This window comes from Arachis ipaensis, chromosome B3 (genome assembly GCF_059453495.1).
Source record: "Arachis ipaensis isolate K30076 ecotype BB chromosome B3, ASM5945349v1, whole genome shotgun sequence".
NCBI classification, from domain to species: Eukaryota; Viridiplantae; Streptophyta; class Magnoliopsida; order Fabales; family Fabaceae; genus Arachis; species Arachis ipaensis.
This window is the reverse complement of record NC_142438.1, coordinates 117,770,376-117,786,859: the sequence shown is the minus strand read 5'-3', so window position 1 is coordinate 117,786,859 and position 16,484 is coordinate 117,770,376. Positions and strand designations below refer to the sequence as shown.

Below are 16,484 nucleotides of genomic sequence, written 5' to 3'. Positions count from 1 at the left end.
AACTAGCATAAAAGTTGGAGTTAAACGCACAAACTGGCACAAAAGCTGGAGTTAAATGTCAGGAGCAGCCTATGCACGTGAAAGCTTCAAAGTTCAGCCCAAACACACACCAAGTGGGCCCCAGAAGTGGATTTCTGCACTATCTATCTTAGCTTACTCATTTTCTGTAAACCTAGGTTACTGGTTCATTATAAAAACCACTTTTAGTGATTCATTTTGTACCTAATGACACATTTTACATCTGAATTTCGTATCTTCTACGACATGAGTCTCTAAACTCCATGGTTGGGGGTGAGGAGCTCTGCTGTGTCTCGATGGATTAATGCAATTACTACTGTTTTTCATTCAATCACGCTTATCTCTATTCTAAGATATTCACTCGCACTTCAACATGATGAATGTGATGATCCGTGACACTCATCACCATTCTCAACCTATGAACGCGTGCCTGACAACCACCTCTGTTCTATCTGTAATAGCTTGAGTGCATATCTCTTGAGTTTCTAATCTAAGATTAGAACCTTCGTAGTATAGGCTAGAATTATTGGCGGCCATTCCTGAGATCCGGAAAGTCTAAACCTTGTCTGTGGTATTCCGAGTAGGATCTGAGAAGGGATGACTGTGACGAGCTTCAAATTCGCGAGTGTTGGGCGTAGTGACAGACGCAAAAGGATCAATGGATCCTATTCCAACCTGAGTGAGAACCGACAGATGATTCGCCCTGCGGTAACAGCGCAGCCGGACCATTTTTACTGAGAGGATGGATGGTAGCCATTGACAACGGTGATCCACCAACATACAGCTTGCCATGAAAGGAGCTTTGCGTGCGTGAAGAAGAAGACAGTAGGAAAGCAGAGATTCAAAAGACAGAGCATCTCCAAAACCTCAACCTATTCTCCATTACTGTATAACAAGTATTATTTATTTTATGTTATTTACTCTTCATAAACCCAATCATTTTTATTACTAATTTCCTAACTAAGAGTTACAAAATAACCATAGCTTGCTTCAAGCCGACAATCTCTGTGGGATCGACCCTTACTCACGTAAGGTATTACTTGGACGACCTAGTGCACTTGCTGGTTAGTGGTACGAGTTGTGAAAAGTGTGATTTACAATTTCGTGCACCAAGTTTTTGGCGCCGTTGCCAGGGATTGTTCGAGTTTGGATAACTGACAGTTTATTTTGTTGCTTAGATTAGGAAAATTTTTCTTTTCAGTTTAGAGTCTTCTATTATTGTTTTTGGTTAAAATTTTAAAATCCTTGTTTTATTTTTCTTAATTATTTTTGAAGATTTTCAAAACCAATAACTTCATAATTTAGTCTTCTATTCGAGTCTAGTTTCATATTTTAAGTTTGGTGTCGTTTGCATAATTTTATTTTTCTTTCAATTTTTTTTCGAATTATCAGTACTCAGAATATAAAAATTTTTAAGTTTGGTGTCCTTTGTGTTTCTGTTTTCTTAAAAATTTTTCAAAAGTTACTCTTAGTGTTCATTTTGATATTCAAAGCTTCCTTGTCTGTTTTTCTTGTTTTGATCTAAAAATTTTAAGTTTGGTGTCGTTTTTACTGTTTTTCTCCTTCTTCATTAAATTCAAAAATATCTTTTCTCTTTAATTTAATTGATTTTCAAATTCTTCCTTTAGAAATTCAGATTTTTATTTTAAAACTTCTTATTTTATCTTATCTTTGTTTTGGAATTTCAAAATTTAAATCTTTTTCAAAAATCATATCCAAAGTTTTTCAAATCTTCTTAATTAAGTAATTATTTTAGTTTTCGAATTCATTTTTCCTTTTTCTTTTTTTATTTTCGAAATTTATATTTTAATTTCTAATTATTTTATTTTATCTTATTTTTATTTATTATTCGTTTTGTTTTTAACTAAATAAAATAAAAATAAAAATATATTTTATTTGCAATTCACATCAATTTTCTTTTCTCCATCATGGACCTAATTGGAAATGAGCAGTCCGGAAGGACTCTGGGGTCATATGCTAACCCCATTACTACTGCATATGGGAGTAGCATCTGTACACCTCCCATCAAAGCAAGCAGTTTTGAGCTAAATCCTCAGCTCATTATCATAGTGCAATAAAATTACCAGTATTCTGGTCTTCCACAGGAAGAACCTACTAAGTTTCTGGCACAGTTTTTACAAATTGCTGACACAGTACGTGATAAAGAAGTGGATCAGGATGTCTACAGATTATTACTATTTTCATTTGCTGTAAAAGATCAAGCTAAGAGGTGGTTAAACAACCAACCCACAGCAAGTATAAGAACATGGAAACAGTTATCAGACAAATTCCTGAATCAATATTTCCCTCCAAAAAGGATGACACAGCTAAGGTTGGACATCCAAGGCTTTAAACAAGAGGATCATGAATCCCTTTATAATGCATGGGAGAGGTACAGAGGGATGCTAAGGAAATGCCCCTCTGAAATGTTTTCAAAGTGGGTACAGTTAGACATCTTCTACTATGGGCTTACAGAAAAAGCTCAAATATCTCTAGACCACTCAGTTGGTGGATCTATACACATGAGAAAGACAATTACAGAGGCTCAAGAGCTCATTGATACAGTTGCTAGAAATCAACATCTGTACTCAAGCAGTGAGTCCTCCATGAAAGAAGAAGCTAAGCCAGTATCAACTGACTTTAGTCCTCAGGAATAAGTTGCTGAACTCAATCAGCAACTATCTTCTATAACAAGGCAGTTAGCAGAATTTAAAGAGATGCTACAAGAAACCAAAAATGCTAACAAGGATATGGAATCGCAATTGAATCAAATAAAATAGCAGTTATCAAAACAGATAACAGAAGAATGCCAAGCAGTTCAATTAAGAAGTGGAAAAACATTGAATACCTCAACTCAAAGCAGCAAAAAGCCAAGAAAAGAACAGCTGACAGAGGACGAGCAAATTGCTACCCAAAATCCCTCTGAGGACAGTAAGAGCCCAGAGAGGAATAACTCTGGAATTCAAACACCAGAAAAGGGTGAAAAACTGGCGTTAAACGCCCAGTCCATGTCCAGTTCTGGCGTTCAAATGCCAAAAAGAGGGGAGGGAATCTGGCGTTAAACACCCATCCAGCCCCCAAGCCTGGCGTTCAAACGCCAATGAGGGATCAGACACCTGCAAGTGCTGATAATAACTCCCTCAAGAAGGCTTCTCAACCTGCCTCTGTAGGAAATAAACCTGCAGCAACTAAGGTTGAAGAATATAAAGCCAAGATGCCTTATCCTCAAAAACTCTGCCAAGCGAAATAGGATAAAAAATTTGCCCATTTTGTAGACTATCTCAGGAATCTTGAAATCAAGATTCCGTTTGCAGAGGAACTTGAGCAAATACCCTCTTATTCTAAGTTCATGAAAGAGATCTTAAGTCATAAGAAGGATTGGAGGAAAACTGAAAAAGTCTTCCTCACTGAAGAGTGCAGTGCAGTCATTTTAAAGAGCTTACCAGAAAAGCTTAAGGATCCTGGGAGCTTTATGATACCATGCACATTAGAGGGTACTTGTACTAAGACAGCTCTATGTGATCTTGGGGCAAGTATCAACCTAATCCCTGCATCCACTATCAGAAAGCTTGGCTTGACTGAAGAGGTCAAACCAACCCGGATCTGTCTTCAACTTGCTGATGGCTCCATTAAATACCCATCAGGCATAATTAAGGACATGATTGTCAAGGTTGGGCCATTCGCTTTTCCCACTGACTTTGTAGTGCTGGAAATGGAGGAGCACAAGAGTGCAACTCTCATTCTAGGAAGACCTTTCCTAGCAACTGGACGAACCCTCATTGACGTCCAAAAAGGGGAATTAACCGTGAGAGTCAATGAGGATGAGTTTAAGTTGAATGTTGTCAAAGCTATGCAGCATCCAGACACCCCAAACGACTGCATGAGCATTGATATTGTTGACTCTCTGGTGGAAGAGGTTAATATGACTGAGAGTCTCGAATCAGAGCTAGAGGACATTTTTAAAGATGTTCAGCCTGATCTGTAGGAACCAGAGAAAACAAAAGAACCTCTGAAAACTCCTCAGGAAGAGGATAAGCCTCCTAAACCCGAGCTCAAACCTCTACCACCATCCCTGAAATATGTATTTCTGGAAGAAGATGACACTTTTCCGGTAATCATAAGCTCTGCATTAGAGCCACAGGAAGAGGAAGCACTAATTCAGGTACTAGGAACACACAAGATAGCTCTTGGGTGGTCCATAAGTGACCTTAAGGGCATAAGCCCAGCTAGATGCATGCACAAGATCCTATTGGAGGATGATGCTAAGCCAGTGATTCATCCACAGAGGCGGCTGAATCCAGCCATGAAAGAGGTGGTACAGAAGAAGGTCACTAAGTTACTAGAGGCTGGAATTATTTATCCTATTTCTGATAGCCTCTGGGTGAGCCCTGTCCAAGTCGTCCCAAAGAAAGGAGGCATGAAAGTGATTCATAATGAGAAGAACGAACTGGTTCCCACAAGAACAGTTACAGGGTGGCATATGTGTATTGACTACAGAAGACTCAATACAACCACCAGAAAGGATCATTTTCCTTTACCATTCATAGACCAGATGCTAGAGAGACTAGCAGGTCATGAATACTACTACTTTTTGGATGGCTATTCAAGTTACAACCAAATTGAAGTAGATCCTCAGGACCAAGAGAAAACATCATTCACATGTCCATCTGGAGTATTTGCATATAGAAGAATACCTTTTAGTCTGTGCATGCTCTCTATCTTCTCTGATATGGTAGAGAAATTTCTGGAAGTCTTCATGGATGACTTCTCAGTATTTGGAGACTCATTTAGCTCCTGTCTTAACCATCTAGCACTTGTTCTGAAGAGATGCCAAGAGACTAACCTGGTTTTAAATTGGGAAAAATGTCACTTTATGGTGACTGAAGGAATTGTCCTTGGGCACAAAATTTCAAATAAGGGAATAAAGGTGGATCAAGCTAAGGTAGAGGTGATTGAAAAATTACCACCACCCACCAATGTTAAAGCAATCAGAAGCTTTCTGGGACATGCAGGATTCTACAGGAGGTTTATAAAGGATTTTTCAAAAATCGTAAAACCTCTGAGTAATCTGCTAGCTGCTGACACACCATTTGTCTTTGACACAGAGTGTTTGCAGACCTTTGAGACTCTGAAGGCTAAGTTGGTCACAGCACCTGTCATTTCTGCACCAGACTGGACATTACCATTTGAATTAATGTGTGATGCCAGTGACCATGCTATTGGTGTAGTATTGGGACAGAGGCATGACAAGCTTCTGCACGTCATTTACTATGCTAGCCGTGTTTTAAATGATGCGTAGAAAAATTACACAACCACAGAAAAGGAATTGTTTGCAGTGGTTTATGCCATTGACAAGTTTAGATCTTACTTAATAGGAACAAAAGTGATTGTGTAGACTGACCATGCTGCTCTAAAATATCTCCTCACAAAGAAGGATTCAAAACCCAGACTCATAAGATGGGTGTTGCTTCTGTAAGAGTTTGGTATAGAAATAAGAGACAGAAAAGGGACAGAGAATCAAGTAGCTAATCACCTATCCCAGATAGAACCAGTAGCAGGAGCGTCCCTCCCTCCTACTGAGATCTCTGAAACCTTTTCGGATGAGCAATTGTTTGCTATTCAGGAAGCTCCGTGGTTTGCAGACATTGCAAACTATAAGGCTCAGTAATGTCAAGCTATTGACAGTAAAGAAGTGCTTATTGAGAGGCAATCCAATCTTATTTATCTATGTTAATTACTTTTTTATTTCATTCTCCATTGTTATTTTATGTTTTCTTTAGGTTGATGATCATGTGGAGTCATAAAAACAGCTGCAGAATTAAAGCAGAATAAAAAACAGCATCAAAAATAGCACACCATGGAGGACGACTTACTGGCATTTAAACGCCAGTAAGAGTAGCAGAATGGGCATTAAACGCCCAGTCTGGCACAATTCTGGCGTTTAACGCCAGAAAGAAGCAACAAGCTAGCGTTTAACGCCAGAACAGAGCACCAAGTTGGCGTTAAACGCCAGAAAGGGAAGAGAAGTTGGCGTTAAACGCCAGAAACAGGCTGCAACCTGGCGTTTAACGCCAGAATTGCACTCTAAGGGCGTTTTCCATGCCTAAATGGAGCAGGGATGAGAAGTCCTTGACCCCTCAGGATCTGTGGACCCCATAGGATCCCCACCTACCTCACCATTCAAATTTAAACCATTCCCCTCCCAAATCCACCCATTCACACACCTCCATCTCCTCTACTTCTCCTTCTACTCTCTTCTTTCTTCTTTTGCTCGAGGACGAGCAAACCTTTTAAGTTTGGTGTGGAAAAAAGCGTTGCTTTTTGTTTTTCCATAACCATTTATGGCACCTAAGGCCAGAGAAACCTCTTGAAAGAGGAAAAGAAAGGCAGTTGCTTCTACCCTCGAGTTATGAGAGATGGAGAGGTTCATCTCAAGGGTCTATAGTTCAGTGGTAGAGCATTTGACTGCAGATCAAAGAGCCATGAGGGAGGAGCAACAAAGGCAAGGAAGAGACATAGAGGAGCTCAAGAGCACCATTGGTTCTTCAAGAGGAAGAAGGCGCCACCCTCACTAAGGTGGACCCATTCCTTAATCTCCTTGTCTATTTGTTTTTCTATTTTCGGTTTTGAGCTTTATGTTTGACTATATTTTGTGTCTTTACTACATGATCATTAGTGTCTAATGTCTATGCCTTAAAGTTATGAATGTCCCATAAATACTTCACCTTTCTTAAATGAAAAATGTTCCTAATTACAAAAGAACAAGAAGTACATGAATTTCAACTTTTATCTTGAAATTAGTTTAATTATATTGATGTGGTGGCAATACTTTTTGTTTTTTGAATGAATGCTTGCACAGTGCATATTTTTTATAGTGGAGTTTATGAATGTTAAATTTGTTGGCTCTTGAAAGAATGATGAAAAAGAGAAATGTTATTGATAATCTGAAAAATCATAAAATTGATTCTTGAAGCTACAAAAAGCAGTGAATAACAAAGCTTGCGAAAAAAAAAGAAAGTGGAAAAAATAAAAAAAAGAAAAAAAAAACAAGCAGAAAAAGCCAATAGCCCTTAAAACCAAAAGGCAATGGTAAAAAGGATCCAAAGCTTTGAGCATTAATGGATAGGAGGACCCAAGGAAATAAAATCCAGGCCTAAGCGGCTAAATCAAGCTGTCCCTAACCATGTGCTTGTGGCATGAAGGTACAAGTGAGAAGCTTGAGACTGAGTGGTTAAAGTCGTGATCCAAAGCAAAAAGAGTGTGCTTAAGAACTCTGGACACCTTTAACTGGGGACTTCAGCAAAGTTAAGTCACAATCTGAAAAGGTTCACCCAGTTATGTGTCTGTGGCATTTATGTATCCGGTGGTAATACTGGAAAACAAAGTGCTTAGGGCCACGGCCAAGAATCATAAAGTAGCTGTGTTCAAGAATCAATATACTAAACTAAGAGAATTAATAACACTATTTTAATTCTGAGTTTCTATAGATGCCAATCATTCTGAACTTCAAAGGAAAAAGTGAGATGCCAAAACTGTTCAGAAGCAAAAAGCTACAAGCCCCGCTCATCTAATTAGAACTAAGATTCATTGATATTGTGGGATTTATAGTATATTCTCTTCTTTTTATCCTATTTTGTTTTCAGTTGCTTGGGGACAAGCAACAATTTAAGTTTGGTGTTGTGATGAGCGGATAATTTATACGCTTTTTGACATTATTTTTAGGTAGTTTTTAGTATATTTTATTCATTTTTAATATATTTTTATTAGTTTTTATGCAAAAATCATATTTCTGGACTTTACTATGAGTTTGTGTGTTTTTCTGTAATTTCAGGTATTTTCTGGCTGAAATTGAGGGACCGGAGCAAAAATCTTATTCAGAGCCTAAAAAAGGACTGCAGATGCTGTTGGATTCTGACCTCCCTGCACTCGAAATGGATTTTCTGGAGCTACAGAAGTCCAATTGGCGCGTTCTTAATTGCGTTAGAAAGTAGACATCCTGGGCTTTCCAGCAATATATAATAGTCCATACTTTGCCCGAGTTGAGATCACGCAAACTGGCGTTTAACGCCAAGTCTCTACCCTATTCTCGCGTTAAACACCAGAACTGGCATAAAAGTTGGAGTTAAACACCCAAACTGGCACAAAAGCTGGAGTTAAATACCAGGAGTAGCCTATGCACATGAAAGCTTCAAAGCTCAGCCCAAACACACACCAAGTGGGCCCCAGAAGTGGATTTCTGCACTATCTATCTTAGCTTACTCACTTTCTGTAAACCTAGGTTACTGGTTCATTATAAAAACCACTTTTAGTGATTCATTTTGTACCTAATGACATATTTTACATCTGAATTTTGTATCTTCTATGGTATGAGTCTCTAAACTCCAGGGTTGGGGGTGAGGAGCTCTGCTGTGTCTCGATAGATTAATGCAATTACTACTGTTTTTCATTCAATCACGCTTATCTCTATTCTAAGATATTCACTCGCACTTCAACATGATGAATGTGATGATCCGTGACACTCATCACCATTCTCAACCAATGAACGCGTGCTTGATAACCACCTCCATTCTATCTGCAATAGCTTGAGTGCATATCTCTTGGGTTTCTAATCTAAGATTAGAATCTTCGTGGTATAGACTAGAATTATTGGCGGCCATTCCTGAGATCTGGAAAGTCTAAACCTTGTCTGTGGTATTTCGAGTAGGATCTGGGAAGGGATGACTGTGACGAGCTTCAAACTTGCGAGTGTTGGGCGTAGTGACAGACGCAAAAGGATCAATGGATCCTATTCCAACCTGAGTGAGAACTGACAGATGATTAGCCCTGCGGTGACAGCGCAGCCGGACCATTTTCACTGAGAGGATGGATGGTAGCCATTGACAACGGTGATCCACCAACATACAGCTTGCCATGGAAGGAGCCTTGTGTGCGTGAAGAAGAAGACAATAGAAAAGCAGAGATTCAGAAGACAGAGCATCTCCAAAACCTCAACCTGTTCTCCATTACTGCATAACAAGTATTATTTATTGTATGTTATTTACTCTTCATAAACCCAATCATTTTTATTACTAATTTCCTGACTAAGAGTTACAAAATAACCATAGCTTGCTTCAAGCCGACAATCTCTGTAGGATCGACCCTTACTCACGTAAGGTATTACTTAGACGACCCAGTGCACTTGCTGGTTAGTGGTACGAGTTGTGAAAAGTGTGATTTACAATTTCGTGCACTAGCTACCAGCAGTTTAGATCCGCACCTTCATCGTATTACTAGACTCCACCTCTACCTCCACAGCCATCTTTATCGGGATCAGTCTAGCTACCACCTCTTTTGCCGCCACCGGTGCATGGACCAGTTCATCCACATCCACCCGTGTATGGACCAGCTCCTCCATCTCCTCCACCTCCACCCGTGCATGGACTAGCTACATTACCACCTCCTCATCCAGCCCGTCCTCCGAGGGTGTCTCGTCCTCGTGGATATGGGACTGGATACCATTTGGATCCAGCAGGCGGACGACGTTAGTGTATGGTATGGCTATGCTTTTTTTATGTACTGTACATTATGACTATGAATTATGAACATCAGTTATGCTTTTTTTAGTTGATTATTCATGTATGACTCTCGAACGTTATGATCTTCAGTTATGCTTAGCCAGTTGATACATCATGTATGCTTTTTACTTTGCTTTTTAAGTTGAATATTCATAAGTTATGCCCAACGTTAATGTTTTAGGTTGATGTCAAAGTGACAAGACTAAAGAAAGACTGTTTGTTTCATTACATACAAGAATACGTACATAATAGATAAAAACACAGATTGTTTCATCATACATAAAATAACAACCTTGCAATGTGAAGCCCTGAACCCTAAACCATCGCTGGTCAATGATCTGACTACTGTGCGTTGGGACACCCCTGTCTTGTGTGTCCCTCCTCTGCAAAGCTTGTAACAGTGCAGGTATTCTGTTGTACGCTCTTCCCAGTAGCCATAGATCTTGGCAACCGCCTTCTACTTTACCATCCACACTTTTCGATACGAAAGCTTGAAATGGTAAATCTAGTGCACCGCACTTTACAACACTGGGATAGATGCCGATGAGTCAGTCTTTATCATAGGTAACACGACGTTGCAAATCAAACCACTATCCAACTGAGCATGGTCCTGAGACATGGTTAGTGCCAGACAAGTATGTGATCCTCCGCACTTCCCTACAAATTTCTCGTGAATGACATCTTCAGCAAAACACAAACTTAATGTAATAGACTCTAATGCATAATAAGTAAATCGTAACATTTACCAGTAACTCAAGTTCTGGCGCAATGCCACATAAAGACTCCGTGGACAACCGTTGGTAAATTGCTTGCAACGATAGTGGTATTTAAGCGTATCAAACTCCAACACTCTGTACTTTGTCTTCTATCGAATATTGTAGTTCTTCACCGCTATTAGAACTGCTTCATGGTTCTTGAACCTGTGGCCAACTCAAAATTCCACACCACCATCCATATTGTCGGAATGCATTACATCCAAGTTCAATGTCTGATAATGGCTAGGAACATTCGACAATCGAGGAATGGCAAAAGGGGCAGGCAGGAGAAACCTATCAACACTACCGGTGGAAGTCTTTGGCACATACTCATCTTTGGAAGTTGTTTTGCTAGAGGACCCGACAACATAAGTGGAATCACCCTCATTGTCATCCTCGTCGGCGCTGTCATGAGGCTGGGCGTAGTGAATCGGTGTGGCGTTGAGCAGGACAACTTCAGGACTCGAAGGACATGGCCCACCACCAACAACCACGTCACAGACCGCAGCATACAACTCCATCACATGTTGTGGTATTAGCCGTGCATGTACATCGAACATTACCCTCACATGCTGATCCTCGTCAATCCAAAATAAACGGATGGTAAATCTACTATTCAAAAGTGCATGCAAAAATCTGTATGCAACCCACCCGACCTCCTTCGCACATATTCCCCCTATATTGCTCAGCATGATCGTCTTGAGCGCGTGTAGGGTATCAACTCGGTTAGTGCGCAATATGACAGTCTTATCAAACTCAAAGATCACTCCCTCATCACTGTGTTTGACTATCCCATTGGGATAAACCACAATAAAGAAGAATTAATTATTCTCCATTAGAACAAAACAGAGAGAAGAGGAAGAAAATATTGGTTTGTGAATTGTGTGATGGGTGATATTGAAATGGTCTATATAAATAGAGTCATTCTCCAACATATCTTGAGTGCAGAGACACCTGAACAATAATACACATATCTCAGGTGTTGAGACCCAAAATAGAGCGTTGACTGTATCTCAGATGCTGAGGGTGGAATTAGAAAATTGTATGCATCTCAGGTGATGAGACCCCATTTCCTTTTTGAGCATATCTCAGATGCTCAACACCCGATCTCGACCCCATTACATATCCCGGGTGCACCTAGGATATGACTCGACGTCTCCCGGTCACAGAACAATGTCTCAGATGCCGAGATAAGCTTGTTTTTGGAATTCTCCTCAGCATCTGAGATGTGACTAGTTATGCAATTTCATAAATATCCCATTGTTTATGTATTTTTGATAAATAAGATATTATTTTATTTAAATAAAAAAATCCATGTATTTCTCATTGAAAATATAATATGATATTTATTTATAATTTTTTAATGAATTGGTGAAGCTTCCTTTGCACGTTGGACCATGCCCTAATAGTTTCTTGTTATTACTCCATCAGTATAGATACTTGATGAGCGGATAATTTATACGCTTTTTGGCATTGTTTTTACATAGTTTTTAGTATGATTTAGTTAGTTTTTAGTATATTTTTATTAGTTTTTAATTAAAAATCACATTTCTAGACTTTACTATGAGTTTGTATATTTTTCTGTGATTTCAGGTATTTTCTGGTTGAAATTGAGGGACTTGAGCAAAAATCAGATTCAGAGGTTGAAGAAGGACTGCAGATGCTGTTGGATTCTGACCTCCCTGCACTCAAAGTTGATTTTCTGGAGCTACAGAATGCCAAATAACACGCTCTCAATTGCGTTGGAAAGTAGACATCCAGGGCTTTCCAGAAATATATAATAGTCCATACTTTGATTAAGGATAGACGATGTAAACTGGCATTGAATGCCAGTTCTATGCTGCATTCTGGAGTCAAACGCCAGAAACAGGTTGCAAAGTGGAGTTAAACGCCAGAAACAGGTTACAAACTGGCGTTCAACTCCAAGAAAGACCTCTACACATGTAAAGCTCAATGCTCAGTCCAAGCACATACCAAGTGGGCCCCGGAAGTGGATTTTTGCATCATTTACTCATTTTTGTAAACCCTAGTAACTAGTCTAGTATAAATAGGACTTTTTACTATATTTGTAAGGGGATCTTTGATTAGTTTTATGCTATCTTAGACTTTCATTGGGGCTGGCCATTCGGCCATGCCTGGACCATTATCACTTATGTATTTTCAAACGGTAGAGTTTCTATACACCATAGATTAAGGTGTGGAGCTCTGCTGTTCCTCATGAATTAATACAAAGTACTACTGTTTTTCTATTCAATTCAAGCTTATTCCTATTCTAAGATATCCATTCGCACCCATGAACATGATGAATGTGATGATTATGTGACGCTCATCATCATTCTCACTTATGAACGCGTGCCTGACAAACACTTCCGTTCTACATGCAAACAAGCTAGAATGAATATCTCTTAGATATCTAATACAGAGGACCGAGTCCGAGATATTAGAATCTTCGTGGTATAAGTTAGAACCCATGGATGGCCATTCCTGAGATTCGAAAAGTCTAAACCTTGTCTGTGGTATTCCGAGTAGGATCTAGGAAGGGATGGCTGTGACGAGCTTTAAACTCGCGAGTGCTGGGCGTAGTGACAGACGCAAAAGGATAGTAAATTCTATTCCAGTATGATCGAGAACCGACAGATGATTAGCCATGCAGTGACAGCGCATTGGACCATTTTCACAGAGAGGATGGGATGTAGCCATTGACAACGGTGATGCCCTACATAAAGCTTGCCATGGAAAGGAGTAGGAATGATTGGACGAAGACAGCAGGAAAGCAGAGATTCAGAGGAACGAAAGGCATCTCTATACGCTTATCTGAAATTCTCACCGATGAATTACATAAGTATCTCTATCCTAGTTATGTTTTATTTATATTTTAATTATTAAAACTCTATATCATTTGAATCCGCCTGACTGAGATTTACAAGGTGACCATAGCTTGCTTCAAGCCGACAATCTCCGTGGGATCGACCCTTACTTACGTAAGGTTTATTACTTGGACGACCCAGTGCACTTGCTGGTCAGTTGTGCAAAGTTGTGACAAAGAATTAAGATTATGAACGTCCGTATAAAGTTTTCAGTGCCGTTACCAAGGAATGGAACCGTCACGATTTCCGCGCACCAAGTTTTTGGCGCCATTGCCGGGGATTGTTTGAGTTTGGACAACTGACGGTTCATCTTGTTGCTCAGATTAGGTAACTTTATTTTAATTTTAAGCTTTTTTACTTCTTATTTTCTAAAAATACAAAAAAAAATTCTTCTTTTTCGTTTTTCCCAATTAATTTTCGAAAAATAAAAAAAATTTAATAAAATCATAAAATCAAAAATATTTTTATGTTTCTTGTTTGAGTCTAGAGTCAAGTTTTAAGTTTGGTGTCAATTGCATCTTTTTAATTTTCCAAAAATTATTTTCAAAAATTTCATGCATTGCATTCTTCATGATCTTCAAGTCGTTCTTGGCCAGTCTTCTTGTTTGATCTTCATATTTTCTTGTTTTGTGTCTTTTCTTGTTTTTCATATGCATTCTTGAAATATTAATGTCTAACGAATAAAAATTTTTAAGTTTGGTGTCTTGCATGTTTTCTTTTCTTGAAAATTTTTCAAAAATAAGTTCTTGGTGTTCATCTTGACATTCAAAGTGTTCTTGGTATTCATTTTGACATTCATAGTGTTTTTGCATGCATTTTTGGTTTTGATCTTAATTCTTCATGTTTTGTTTCATTCTTGCTGTTTAATGAAAAAAAAAAGAGAGAAAAACATCAAAAAGATATCTTTTCCTTTTTTTTTCTCTTTCATCATTAAAAATTCAAAAATAAAAAAAATATCTTTCCCTTTTTTACTCATAAATTTTCGAAAATTTGAGTTGACTTTTTCAAAACTTTTTAAAATTTAGTTGTTTCTTATGAGTCAAATCAAATTTTCAATTTAAAAATTCTATCTTTTTCAAATCTTTTTCAAAAATCAAATCTTTTTCAATTTTTATTTCATATTTTCGAAAACTTTATGATTGATTTTCAAAATCTTTTTCTTATTTTGTTCCAAACTTTCAAAATCTTTACTAACAATTAATGTGATTGATTCAAAATTTCTAAGTTTGTTACTTGCCTAATAAGAAAGGTTCAATCTTTAAACTCTAGAATCATATCTTTTTAGTTTCTTGTTAGTCAAGTAATCAACTTTAATTTTCAAAATCAAATCTTTTTAAATTTCTTTTTCAAAATAAATTTCAATCACATCTTTTTCAAAATTAATTTCAAAATCTTATCTAACTTCCTATCTTTTCAATTTTGATTTTCAGATCTTTTTCAATTAACCACTTGACTTTTTAATTGATTCTTATCTTTTTCAAAACTACCTAACTAATTCTCTCTCTCTCTCTCTAATTTTCGAAAATCCCTTCCCCCTTTTTCAAATTTCTTTTTTTTAACTAATTGTTTTAATTTTTAATTTAATTTGATTTCAATTTTAATTTTCGAAATTAACTTTAAATTTTATTTTTAATTTAATTAATTTTCGAAATTCCCTCTCTCTCATCTCCTTCTAATTATTTATTTATTTACTAACACTTCTCTTCATCTCAAAATTCGAACCCTCTCTACCTCTTGGTGTTCGAATTTCTCTTCTTCTATTCTTCTATTCTTCTACTCACATAAAGGAATCTCTATACTGTGACATAGAGGATTCCATATTTTCTTTTCTGTTTTCTTCTTTTTCATATGAGCAGGAACAAGGATAAGAACATTCTTGTTGAAGTTGATCCTGAACCTGAAAGGACTCTGAAGAGGAAGCTAAGGGAAGCTAAAGCACAACTCTCTAGAGAAAATCTGACAGAAATTTTTGAAAAAGAAGACAACATGGCCGAAAATAATAAAAATGCAAGGAAGATGTTTGGTGACTTTACTGCACCAAATTCCAATTTACATGGAAGAAGCATCTCAATCCCTGCCATTGGAGCAAACAATTTTGAGGATGCAACAAAACTGCAAATTTCATGGACTTCCATCAGAAGATCCTTTTCAGTTTTTAATTGAATTCTTGCAGATCTGTGATACTGTTAAGACCAATGGGGTTGATACCGAGGTCTACAGGCTTATGCTTTTCCCGTTTGCTATAAGAGACAGAGCTAGAGTATGGTTGGACTCTCAACCTAAAGATAGCCTGAGCTCTTGGGATAAGCTGGTCACGGCCTTCTTAGCCAAGTTCTTTCCTCCTCAAAAGCTTAGTAAGCTTAGAGTGGATGTTTAAACCTTCAGACAAAAGGAAGGTGAATCCCTCTATGAAGCTTGGGAGAGATACAAGGAACTGACCAAAAAGTGTCCTTCTGACATGCTTTCAGAATGGACCATCCTGGATATATTCTATGATGGTCTGTCTGAGCTATCAAAGATGTCACTGGACCATTCTGCAGGTGGATCCATTCACCTTAAGAAAACGCCTGCAGAAGCTCAAGAGCTCATTGACATGGTTGCAAATAACCAGTTCATGTACACTTCTGAAAGGAACCCTGTGAATAATGGGACGCCTATGAGGAAGGGAGTTCTTGAAATTGATACTCTAAATGACATATTGGCTCAGAACAAAATATTGACTCAGCAAGTCAATATGATTTCTCAGAGTCTGAATGGAGTGCAAGCTGCATCCAACAGTACTCAAGAGGCATCTTCTGAAGAAGAAGCTTATGATCCTGAGAACCCTGCAATAGCAGAGGTGAATTACATGGGTGAACCCTATGGAAACACCTATAATCCCTCATGGAGAAATCACCCAAATCTCTCATGGAAGGATCAACAAAAGCCTCAACAAGGCTTTAACAATGGTGGAAGAAACAAGTTTAGCAATAGCAAACCTTTTCCATCATCCACTCAGCAAAAGACAGAGAGTTCTGAGCAGAATCCATCTAGCTTGGCAAATATAGTCTCTGATCTATCTAAGGCCACTTTAAGTTTCATGAATGAAACAAGGTCCTCCATTAGAAATCTGGAGGCACAAGTGGGCCAGCTGAGTAAAAGGGTCACTGAAACCCCTCCTAGTACTCTCCCAAGCAATACAGAAGAGAATCCAAAGAGAGAGTGCAAGGCCATTGATTTAACCATCATGGCCGAACCTACAAGGGAGGGAGAGGACGTGAATCCCAGTGAGGAAGACCTCCTGGGATGCC

General features: G+C 38.3%; 1 non-coding gene and 1 pseudogene across 1 annotated transcript; one reads left to right on the top strand and one right to left on the bottom strand.

The window, feature by feature from the left end:
* Nucleotides 1-3,232: 3,232 nt before the first annotated feature.
* On the top strand, nt 3,233-4,003 carry LOC148572200 (uncharacterized; annotated as a pseudogene).
* An 11,547-nt stretch (nt 4,004-15,550) lies between these two features.
* LOC148572199 (small nucleolar RNA R71) lies at nt 15,551-15,658 on the bottom strand. The gene has a single exon (XR_015908190.1). It is a non-coding gene; the product is annotated as a small nucleolar RNA R71 (small nucleolar RNA).
* Between the last annotated feature and the right edge of the window lie 826 nt (nt 15,659-16,484).